Source organism: Numida meleagris, chromosome 3, assembly GCF_002078875.1.
Source record: "Numida meleagris isolate 19003 breed g44 Domestic line chromosome 3, NumMel1.0, whole genome shotgun sequence".
NCBI classification, from domain to species: Eukaryota; Metazoa; Chordata; class Aves; order Galliformes; family Numididae; genus Numida; species Numida meleagris.
The window spans coordinates 776,436-786,779 of record NC_034411.1 but is presented as its reverse complement, the minus strand read 5'-3'; the positions used below and the strand labels follow the sequence as shown (position 1 = coordinate 786,779).

At 41.5% G+C, this 10,344-nt stretch overlaps 1 long non-coding RNA gene across 2 annotated transcripts in view; it reads left to right on the top strand.

Annotated features, from left to right (window-relative positions):
• The window catches only part of LOC110396508, a 95,155-nt gene continuing 85,076 nt past the window's right edge, over window positions 266-10,344 (top strand). The window contains exon 1 of one of the 2 annotated variants that reach the window (XR_002437012.1): window positions 266-1,517. This is a non-coding gene — a long non-coding RNA (uncharacterized LOC110396508). The remainder of the gene's footprint in view (window positions 1,518-10,344) is intronic. The other variant, XR_002437013.1, reaches the window with a different exon arrangement.

Sequence of the window (10,344 nt, the reverse complement as noted above, 5' to 3'; positions counted from 1 at the left end):
TGGAAAATATGATTTTCTTCTTCTGACGTACCCGTGTTGCCAATGTGCCCCCTATGGAATATACTGCAGATTACAAGGTTTTATAGTTTGTGCCAAGGAAAGTGATGAGGATTTCACCCTCTCTGATTTTTTGTTCTTTGCAAGTGTTGTTGCTTGCAAGGAGGTGTGGCGGCTTTGCCTCCTTTTCTTTGCCAGATTTCCTTCAAGTTAAAGAGGTGAATGCTAAAGGTGTTTTTTTTTTTTTTTTAATGGGAAATATCAGTGATAACAAAAGCAGAATAATTTTGACCTTAATTTTCTAATGCAAGTCATTTGGGCCAAGGTTAGATTTCTGTCGCAGGATGAGAGTCAGCATTAAATACACAACTATTTGCAGATAGGGCGCAGAGGCAAATTCTGTTCATCCATTCAAGATCGCCACAACCTAGAGGACCAAATGCTGCTGGCCATCAGCAGTATTGTGACAAATGCTATTGTTCCTGAATTAATTTTCAGGATTTTCTTCTTGTTTCTGTTTTTTTTTCTTTTTTTTTGTCATTATTTGGAAAATCAAACAAACAACCCTATGTGATCTGGAAGGCTGCATTCAAGATTTGTCTTCTTTGGAAGCCAAGAGCAAGTAGAGATAAACACACTGAAGAGCTGCCCTAAGTTTGTGTTGCATGTCTTGCATTTCCTTAAAAACTGAAGTCCTGAAAAGACATCCTGTGTAATTTCATTTTCACAGGCTCAAAATGGAGTTGAAATCATACGTCATTGAGGGTCTTGTGGTTTCTTGACTCCTTGAGAGACTTCAAGCAAGTCAGCTAGCAGTGATACGTTTCTTAAACTGGGCACAAATCTTTTGAATCCGACTTATCTGAAACCTCCCGTTGCCAATGTCATTTGTCACGAGCCTGTCTCTTGGAGAGCTGTAGGGTGATGCCCTCTACACCGAACTTCACACGGCTGTTTCAGATGTTCCCCAGTTCCATGCAGTCCTTTTGCTGGCTAACCACCAGGCACGGCAACACATTGTTCAGGGTTGATTCTGAATCTGTTTTTTTTCCTTCTACTACTTGCATCGAGTCCCGAAAGTTCTTCGATGGGACAGCGAAGAATTAATGCCAAAGTTGAACGAGTTACAGCCGCTACTACCTAATTAAAATGATTTTGTGCCAGTTGCTTTTGTTGGGCAGGATCCACACATAATATAATTTTAATCCTGTTTATATACACTCCGGGGACAGATTTGAGATCAGCATTGCCATTTAAGTGAGGTTAATCAAGCATACTGTATGCAGCTTTTGTTTCTCGACGGTATGTGAAAGGTGACTACAGCTGACGGGCTCCTGACTGGCCGCTGGCTGCAAACCCCACCACTTCCTTGTTAACAGAGTGTCTGATCATTAACCTAACCCCAGCCCCGATGACTCCTCCTGCCCGCTCCTTGGAATTGCGCAGCTGTTGTTATTCACAGAGGAGCTCATAGTTATGAACTGGGTCGTCCTGGCAGCGGGTACGCGGTTGCGCGGAGGGTAGGAAACAAGTGAAAAATAATTACGTCTTCCCTAAAAACAAACGCTATTTTTTTTTTATTTTTTTTTTTGTATTCGCGGTGCGTTTTATGTATATATAAAGGACATTATGGCAAAATGAAAAAGGCCCTCATAAAAATCCTTCTTGAAAAGTATTGTTGCTGACAGCCGTGACCTCTGTGAGTCTGCATGTTTACCCATAATTCATAATTAACAAAGACATTAGAACTGCCACTGGAGGATTCTGGGCTTTATTTCTTTCTAACTGGGCAGTACTAATGCTGGAAGTGCTCCCAATTCAGTGATTTAACATTTCAGGAAATCTTGGAGAGGCAGCAGAAGCCTCCTTATATAGTTCATACTCTGGGACTGTGGTTATACAGATATGGCTGAGATAATTATTCAGCTCTTGTTATTGCTGTAGTTCTGCACCTGATCCCTGAGCCATTAGAGCACTCTGCAGGTTATTACAACTATCAAACATCAAGGTCTCTTTTCTAGTCTCTCGACTGTGTGGTTATCGTTTTGCTTCTTTTAAATCCTCCATCTGCATAGAAAGCTTCTGTGCTCTAACTTGGAGATCTGCTAACACTTTTTTTTTTTTTTTTTATGACTTCCCAAATGAGGCCTTTCTCTTACCAGCACATTAACATAAAAATATAAGCTTCGAGTTTCTCTGCTTGCGTTGTTTTTATTTTCTCCCTCTTGTTGATTACTTCCATGAGACACTGCACCTACACTTACACCTGTGTAGAGAAGGAGCGCAGAGTTGGGGGTTTTTAGGGCTGTGAAAAAAACACAAAATCTCCCCTGATCTCGTTCCTGGTTGGGGATTAAGTTTGTGCCAGTTTTTTACTGACACAGAACTTTGTTGTACGTAACCTGGACCTCGTTGCTTCTCTTCCAGTTGGGCAAAAATTTCATGAAAATGGCATGGTAGCTTTAAACGAAGCTTTGAATGCCGCTATACTTAAAGCTTTGTTACTTTGTTGAGTAGTCCTCAGCATTTAAGATGGGGAGGCTTGCTGGAAAAAATCTTTCCTGTGTGATAATGTCACCACCTGGCTTTTAATTTCCTCAAAAAAAAAAAAAAAAAAAAAAAAAAGTGGATTTGAATATCCTTTTTTTTTTAGCTACTTAGGGTGCACCCACTCACGTATACGATGATTTTTAAGATAATTTTGTAAAATAAGAGCCTAGAGCAGACCTCTGCGGGCTGCGCAATGAGGGAAAACAAGGAGCTAATGCTGGTGGAGGCACGAGGGAGCTCAGCTATTTGAAATCTGTGTTTTGCATTAGATCAACAAAACACCTGCAAAAGGCATTCCATCAGCACCAGGCAAGCTGATGAGGGATCTAATCCACCAAGAGTCAGGGGCAGTCGCAGGCAGTATGGTAAGAGGAGGAAACATATGGTTGCCTTACTTAATATTGCTGTACAGTCGATCCACAACATATTCTGCTAAATGGGTATTAGCTTTAGTGGTAAATCAGAAGCATGTGGAATGCAGGAGAAACTAAGAAAAACTGTACACGTGGTGGTTTTTTTTTAATACAGTCCGTAATGTGACAGGGATACGTGTATTCCTCTAACCTAAATTATATAATACCTATTAGGCTATTCTTAAAATGATAGATTCTGTATGTCTCAGGAAAGCTCTGCTTCTGTGTAGTGAAAGCAAAAGGTGTTTGTGCTTTGAGTTGCACTTTACTTGTTCTTTGATTATTCTTTCTTATTTTTACTGTACCTTCCGCATGGCCTTGCATGCAGTGTCATATTGCATACCAACTCTACGTTAACATCATTCAGCAGAAAAATTTAACATCTTGGCAAAAAAAACCACAGGATTTCCCAGTTGTTTTTTTAAATTCTAATAGTGTGACATGGAAATAAAGGCAATTTTAGTATAATTTGTTGGGGAGAATTCTTGAGTATTCTCTTATATTGGGATAACTCCCTGGAATACGTTAACCTGGGTGAAAATGGTAAAAAATAGTTGCTTTTTAAGACACAAATGACCCGTTCATGGTTTTTTTTAATACTTTGTGAAGCTGCAAGTAAAAGTATCTCTTAAACACTTTTTTTTTTTTTACATGAGTCTGGCTAGTCTTTAAAACAACTGTGATTGATTATTTCTAAGAGTGCTCTCTCTATGCACGCGCCTCCAGTGGGCTAATTGAAGGCCACAAACAGCTTTTCAGTGTAGGTAGTCGTGTTTAAAACAATAACAAGTTGTAAGCATTCTCCTCTTTCAGGTGGCTGGGGGAATAAAGAGAATTTACTTAGAGAGTATTCTTGTGTTCCTGGCTTTCTTTGAGATTTTGATGCTACTTCCTAATTAAACTATTTGGAGTAGAAAGAAAAGACGGTGGGAGCAGCACTGCCAAGATAAGCTGTCTTGCCTTTAATGCAAAGTCTTGTTGCACTGCGTAGCTTTCTCTTGTTTAAAAACAATGTGTGCTTGCTACTTCAAAGCCACAGCCTTACAGTTGGACGCTGATGTGGAGATGTTTGTACTTGCATCCTGTTGGACTTAGGACGGATGCAAGAATTAACTTTGATGACTTAGACTGAAAGAATCAGCACCAAATTTTGATGAATCCACATCTTTCAATAATAATACCTAGATTTACGACATTTCACAGCTTATCACTTGCATAGGAACGTGAAACCAATCAATAATCAGAAAATGGCTCACTAACTAATTGTTAGATAGTGAATTGTGTACTCTGATTACAGCCTTGTTGTTGTCATGTGTCCAACATCACTCTGTGTTGCTCCAGTACCTTTTGGAATGGAGATATTCATGTGAACTGCTTTTCTGTAGCAGACAAGAATGCACGCTGGGTTCATTCTGTGCAGGGAGCAGCGATGGTGAGCTGCTCCCTTTTCTCCAAATGGAAAAGTGAGCTAGGAGCTGAGGGTGACAGCGAGGCTTCTGGTGGCATTGGCTTCACCAATGAAGAAGGGAGTACCAGGGCAAAGCAAGATGAGGCTCAGTGGCAGGAAAAGGTTATGCCCAGTGAAGTAAGCAGGGTTAGCAATGGTCCAGATCACCAGAGATGTCCACAGCAAAGTGGCTGGGCTGAAGTCAAGCCAAGAATGCAAGTCAGTTCAGGACTGAGGTTCATGGCCAGGCGCAGGCACGTGGCATAGCTCAGATGAGGACTGAGTTGAAAATCCTGGCTGCAAATACAGTTCCTATCAATGCAGCAATAAGAAGGCGGCCCTGACAAGGCTTCTCACAGCTCTTCCTTACACAGCTCTTTTTACAGCAGTCTGAATCAAGGTTGCACAGCCACAGCATATCAGAGCTGGCCTCAAAGGCGGGCAGCCAAATCAGAGGGGATGGCCGTGTGTGCACACAAGTATGGCACAACTTTATTGGTCTTCTGGATAAACAGGACACTTAAGGAGTAAATTATCAGTTTCTTGCTTTACAGTCCCTAAGCCTAACACCGAGCCACTGAACTTAAAGGTAAATATTTATTTGGTTTATTTAAGTTTCCAAGTGCACAAAAGCACTTTGTCGCGCAGTTCCTTCTAGATCCAGTGGGAAATGAGCAACTGAATCCTTGTGAATGACTTAGGAATGTAATGCTTTGAAAAACTGCTGATTAGTGTGTTGTCCAGAACTCATTGCTGCCTGGACAGGTGCCATACACTGAAAGGAAAAACATGCCCGTACTTTTCACAGATGTTTTATAGGACTATATTCTGTGTTATTCAAAACTCACCTTGGCATTCTTCTTTTCAGTTGTGCAGATGCTCTTGATTGCAGGATTAAGCCTGTTACTTCTCAGTTCAAGACAGTGAGACAGTCCAAGACAGTTTTTAAAACCTAATAGTAAAATATATTTACTTATGTGAAGTCTCGCAGAGAGACCTGTCTCACTAGTAGTTCTATCCATGAACAAATGTGTAAATGTTTGCAAAATCAGACTGCAGGGGAAGTGTTTCAGGCCAGGAAGCAAAAGTTAAGAAAAGATATAACAAAGCATTACTTTAATGTATTTATCATCCCTTGTATCCTGGCTATAGTTTTGGGGTTTCACCCATCTTTACTTAAAGAACTGTGCTCAGAATTGTTCTATGTCTTCTGCAGAAGAGCTGACGGTGGGGGATCCTTCTGAAGTGAGAAGGATGTGATGGCAACGGATGGGGCTGGAGGCTGGGAAAGAGATCAGAAGTAGATGGGAGTTTCCTAGGGAGGTGAAACTGTGAACCGTCTGCCTGCCCTTCTGATATAACCTTGCCTTAGGACTGAACACGCTGCTAGGGTGCGTTTCTCCCAGTGACAAAAGGGAGTATGACTCTTCATAAATGGGTGGGTTGAGCACTCAGCAAATTATTAACATCACAAATATCATGTAGGAAAAAAAAAAGGTCTAATTTTTTTGGTACTGCAAAGCCACCACTACTGCAGAGAAGAGAAATCTCAGCTGAAATATGCTGGCATGCACACTGCAAAACCAAAATGAAAAACCTGGCCTCATCCTTAGCACGCTCCATTGCAACTTTCATGAAATATTTTATGTAGTCTCACCCTCTGCTTAGAGACTTCTTGGATAATTAGGTAATTGGAAATAGTTCTTCATTTCTTCTTGATGATGTCTATTATGATTATACCTTGATGCCTATTCTTTTCTCATCTTCTTTTTAACTAAAAAAAAAAGGATTCTGATGGATTATAAGCAACAAAGCAACACCTTTTTCCTCCACAGAAAACGTTTCAAAGAAACGTCTTAAAATGAGGTTAGGTTACTTTTTATTCTTACATAGTAGTCCTACGGTAATGGCAAGTGTTTATAGAGCCTACTCATTCTGTGCACACCACTGGTGGGTTGTTGCAAAGTGGTATGTCCTTCCCCATTTCAGAAACACTGATCGAAGTCTCCTTCACTGAGGGGATTTTTAAAAATTATTTTTTATTTTTTTTAAACTGTAGTGAAACAACATAATATTTCAGGTCAGTCCTGTAGGACCACGCTGGTCTTGTTGTAACTGCTGCTGCAGAGCATGGAAACTTGCTGGCACAGTATTGCAAAGTGACTCTGCAGGGGCTGGATGACTTCCAGCCAGCAATGAACCACAGCCAAGAAATGCCAATATGGATAATGCAAACAAGAGAGATTTGGGGCACATTTCGATTTAACCATCTGATTTAATTGACAGAATAAATGCACCTGTCATCGGGTAATATTCTTGTGATTAGTTTTGGCTGTGCTGATGAAACGATGTTAAAAGAATGTCAGAACAACCTGTCCTGGGACTCCTACACGCAGTTTCAAGCTAAGGAAGGTCAGTTTTCAGCTAGATAAAAGATTCAGAATCATCCCTTCTTTCTTTCCTCCTCTGTGGTTGCGTGTGCCTTGTACTGAGACAAGGAACAATTTATCTTGCATATTTTCCCTGCGCAGTCATTCTTACGGGTCCGCGGGTCAAAGCAAGCACAAATAAGCGAAGCTGTAACCTCTTCTTATACAGACTTGGAAGCCATTCCGTGTTTGGAAAGAGATCCATTCACAAGGTCACCATTTGCCCACTTGTACGCTGTCATTCAGATTTGGACGCCTTTGTGGAAGTGGCAGCTCGCTTAAGAGCCGAGCTGTGATGTGCTCCACCGTCTTGTGCCTCCGGAAGCAGCTGATTAGCGAGAGAAAGAGACTGATTTCTGCAGCTTTGGGGCCATACCCCCCTGATTTTAATCTCACGTAACATGAAGCCGGTAGGAGGAAGCTGGAGTTGATTCTAAGTACCGGGGTGCCAAGACCTCCCGTTGTCCTTGCCATTTATTGAGCCGTTTCAGTGGATTTAGAGGCAAGAGCTGGGTTAACTAAAGGTAGCAGTATTAATGTTGTATGTGGTAGGGGTGCCTGGAGATGCAGTCTGTGGATAAGGCTCTCTTCGCTGGTAAGTGATGAGGAAAAGCTTCTGATCCAAAAAGGTAAATTGGTAGCTGGACAAAGGTTTGGAGAAAAGGCAGGTGAAGAGCTCCATCTCACAAGGGAACAGTTTTACTGGAGAAGACCCAAGGAAGAATTATACCGCCTCCGAGAGCTGTGATAGGTATTACACCTCCTCCATCCCACCCGCTACAGTGACTTACGCTGCCATGTTGCAAGAAGTGGCAGTGCCCACATGGCTACACATCCCTCAGTACAGATGGAGCTGCATCTGTCCCTGTTTCAGAGGGGAAATTGTGGACAAGGCAATTTAACAACTTGCCAGAGGTCACAGCTAAGGTCTGTGATGGTACAGCGAGTGAATCTAAATTCTTTCAGTCCCAAGGCCTCATCCACAAGACCATGCTTCCAATGATTAAAATAATCATAGTTTTTTTTTTTTGTTTTTTTTTTCCAGCAGCACACTTCTAGCAGTGTTTGATCTTATTTTTGGTTTACTTAAAAGCTTCAATAGTTATTAGTTTTAAGCAGGGGCATTAATGTCCTGGGAAAGGAACCTGAACAACAAACTTTCTTGTTGAAGACCTGGTTAGCACAGCCTCCCTCACCTGAAGTCATCCACTTTCTTTTGATGAAAGAAATAGCTTTTTTTTTTTTTTGCTAAGTCTAAATGAATGACATTGAAGAGTACACAGTGAAATTTGTCCCATGTAGAGATATTGCAAAGACTTACGCATCATCAAATCCCATTTAAGTTCTATTTTGCATAGGGCTGGAGGCTGCACTGGTTTAGTGCACAAATGTGAGTTTCATCTTGAGAGCTCTTAAAGGTTCTCTTAAAGGTGGTGGGGTTTTTTGGGTCTATTTTCTAAGCATAAACATACATTAGCTTCCAGGTAGTGCCGAAGTGCTGCTTCAGTTACACACAGTTAACCATGAAATTTGAGTGCTGTGCAGAGTTTCACTCTTGTGATTTAAAGTTCGGATCCCAAGCCATATACATGTTGCATCAAGAAATGAGTCAGTTGATAACCCGGCTTTAGAGAGTGCTCGTGGGCTGCATTGGAGGGGGGGGGGGACGACAGGGTGCTGGGGTAGGAGGGTCACAGGCCAAAATAATTTTTCAAGATTTTTCGTTGTTTAAAATAATTTGTAGACTTCGTTCGTAAACCTCCATGAGAAGAGCATCACTCTTTTTAGTAAATGTCTAAAAATGCAACACTGGTGCCTTGGAACATATACGTTTATTTTTAATGAGGTTTAGGCCAAATGGGCACGCAGTAGTTTGAGCATGCTCACAGCACATGCAGCAACAGGTCTGAGCTGCAAGGTATGCTAGGTAAGATTATGGGCACTCGTTTTCTCCTGCCCGGTTTTGTTCCCTCTGGTGGCAATCAGAAAACTCCTTTCGTTTTGCAGCACAGATGTGCAGATCCCATTTTCCGAGGAATCCTTTTCATTTCTGGTCAGTGCCAGCACTCCACAAACAAAGTTCTCCTCTTAGGAAGCTCATTTTAACTTGTAATTTTCTGTGCCCCCGCCTCCCTTTGCATGGAAAGGGAATAATCAGTATGGGAGATTTTCTTCTCATGTACATAGGAATATTTATCAGGTGTAGTTGTAACGATTCGGAGAGAGTATGTAAAGCTCTAAGACTTCAAAACAGTTCAGAAAAACGGGTCTACGCATATTTTAGATTTGTCAGTTAAAATACATTAAAATTGCATGAGAGAACACCAGAATATCACCATAAAATGAATTCAGCAGATTGTGCCATGGACAAGGCTTACAGGAAGAGAGGGAAAATGACAACAAGAAGCGTGGAGCTTCCTCCATGTGCCCGGAAGCCTGGCCACCTCTTCATTCTGAAAACAAAATTCTAGAGTACAGTGAAAAATGAAGAGGCTGAGGAACACCTGGTGTCATTTAGAAATACACTGTAGCTTGAAAACAGAGTAACTTCTTCTTCAGTGGTCTTGGCATTTAAGAGAGAATACCTCAATTTGTTTTGGAAAGTAGAACTGTTCAGCTAATAAAATGCAAACGATTTTTCAGTTCCTTTCCATCTATGCACTGATGTTCTGCAAATAATAAACCAAAGCTTTCGTGCAAAAGTTCTACTCTTGCTGCCATATTTGGCTTTTAACTTTTGGCTAACTCTTGTGTGGGTATGTCCCAGGTAGCAGTGCTTTCCTAAAGCCTTTAAGCACTCTAGAAACAAGCATTACGAACATCATGAGAGCAAAGTGTTTCTGGGCGATGGATGTGAGGCAGGATCACTTCCCTAGAATGAGAAGTACCTGGGAACATGTTGTTCTCCTTCCCTGTCAGTGTGAACAACTCACTTGCTTTTGCTACTCAAAGTGTGGAAGCTCATGAGTCAGTGGAGAGGGGGAGACTGGGGAGCTGGACCAAATGACCTTTGAGGGTCCCTTCTGTCTCAAGACAATCCTATGATTCTATGATTCTATGAAATGATCTCTGTGAATGTGCAGATGTGATGCTGAGTTGGTCCATAAGAAAGCTGATGAGAGCGGAGCAGTTGTTTCGGTGCTGGCTGGCACATGGCAGAGCAGCACCTTCCCATAGCTGGTGGTGGCCGAGGGCTGCAGAACGGCTTGGGAAGTCAGAAGGACCCTTTGCTCCTGGGGAGAAAAACAGCAGTTTTGGAGAAAGAAAAGAGGAGTAGAAGCAATATGGCATAGTAAAACCAAAATTATTTTGATCCCAATAACCAAAATATAAGATGAGTAAATGGGTTCAACCTCTATTTAGTTAATAAGTAATGTGCCTGCTTTTTGGGGATGGCTTTGGCACTAAGTCTTGATTCCCAGTATCCATACAGCTATCCTACCGCATCATTAAATCTCACAGGAAATGCAAACACAAGTTGCCTGTCATTTATCAACAAAAATATTGT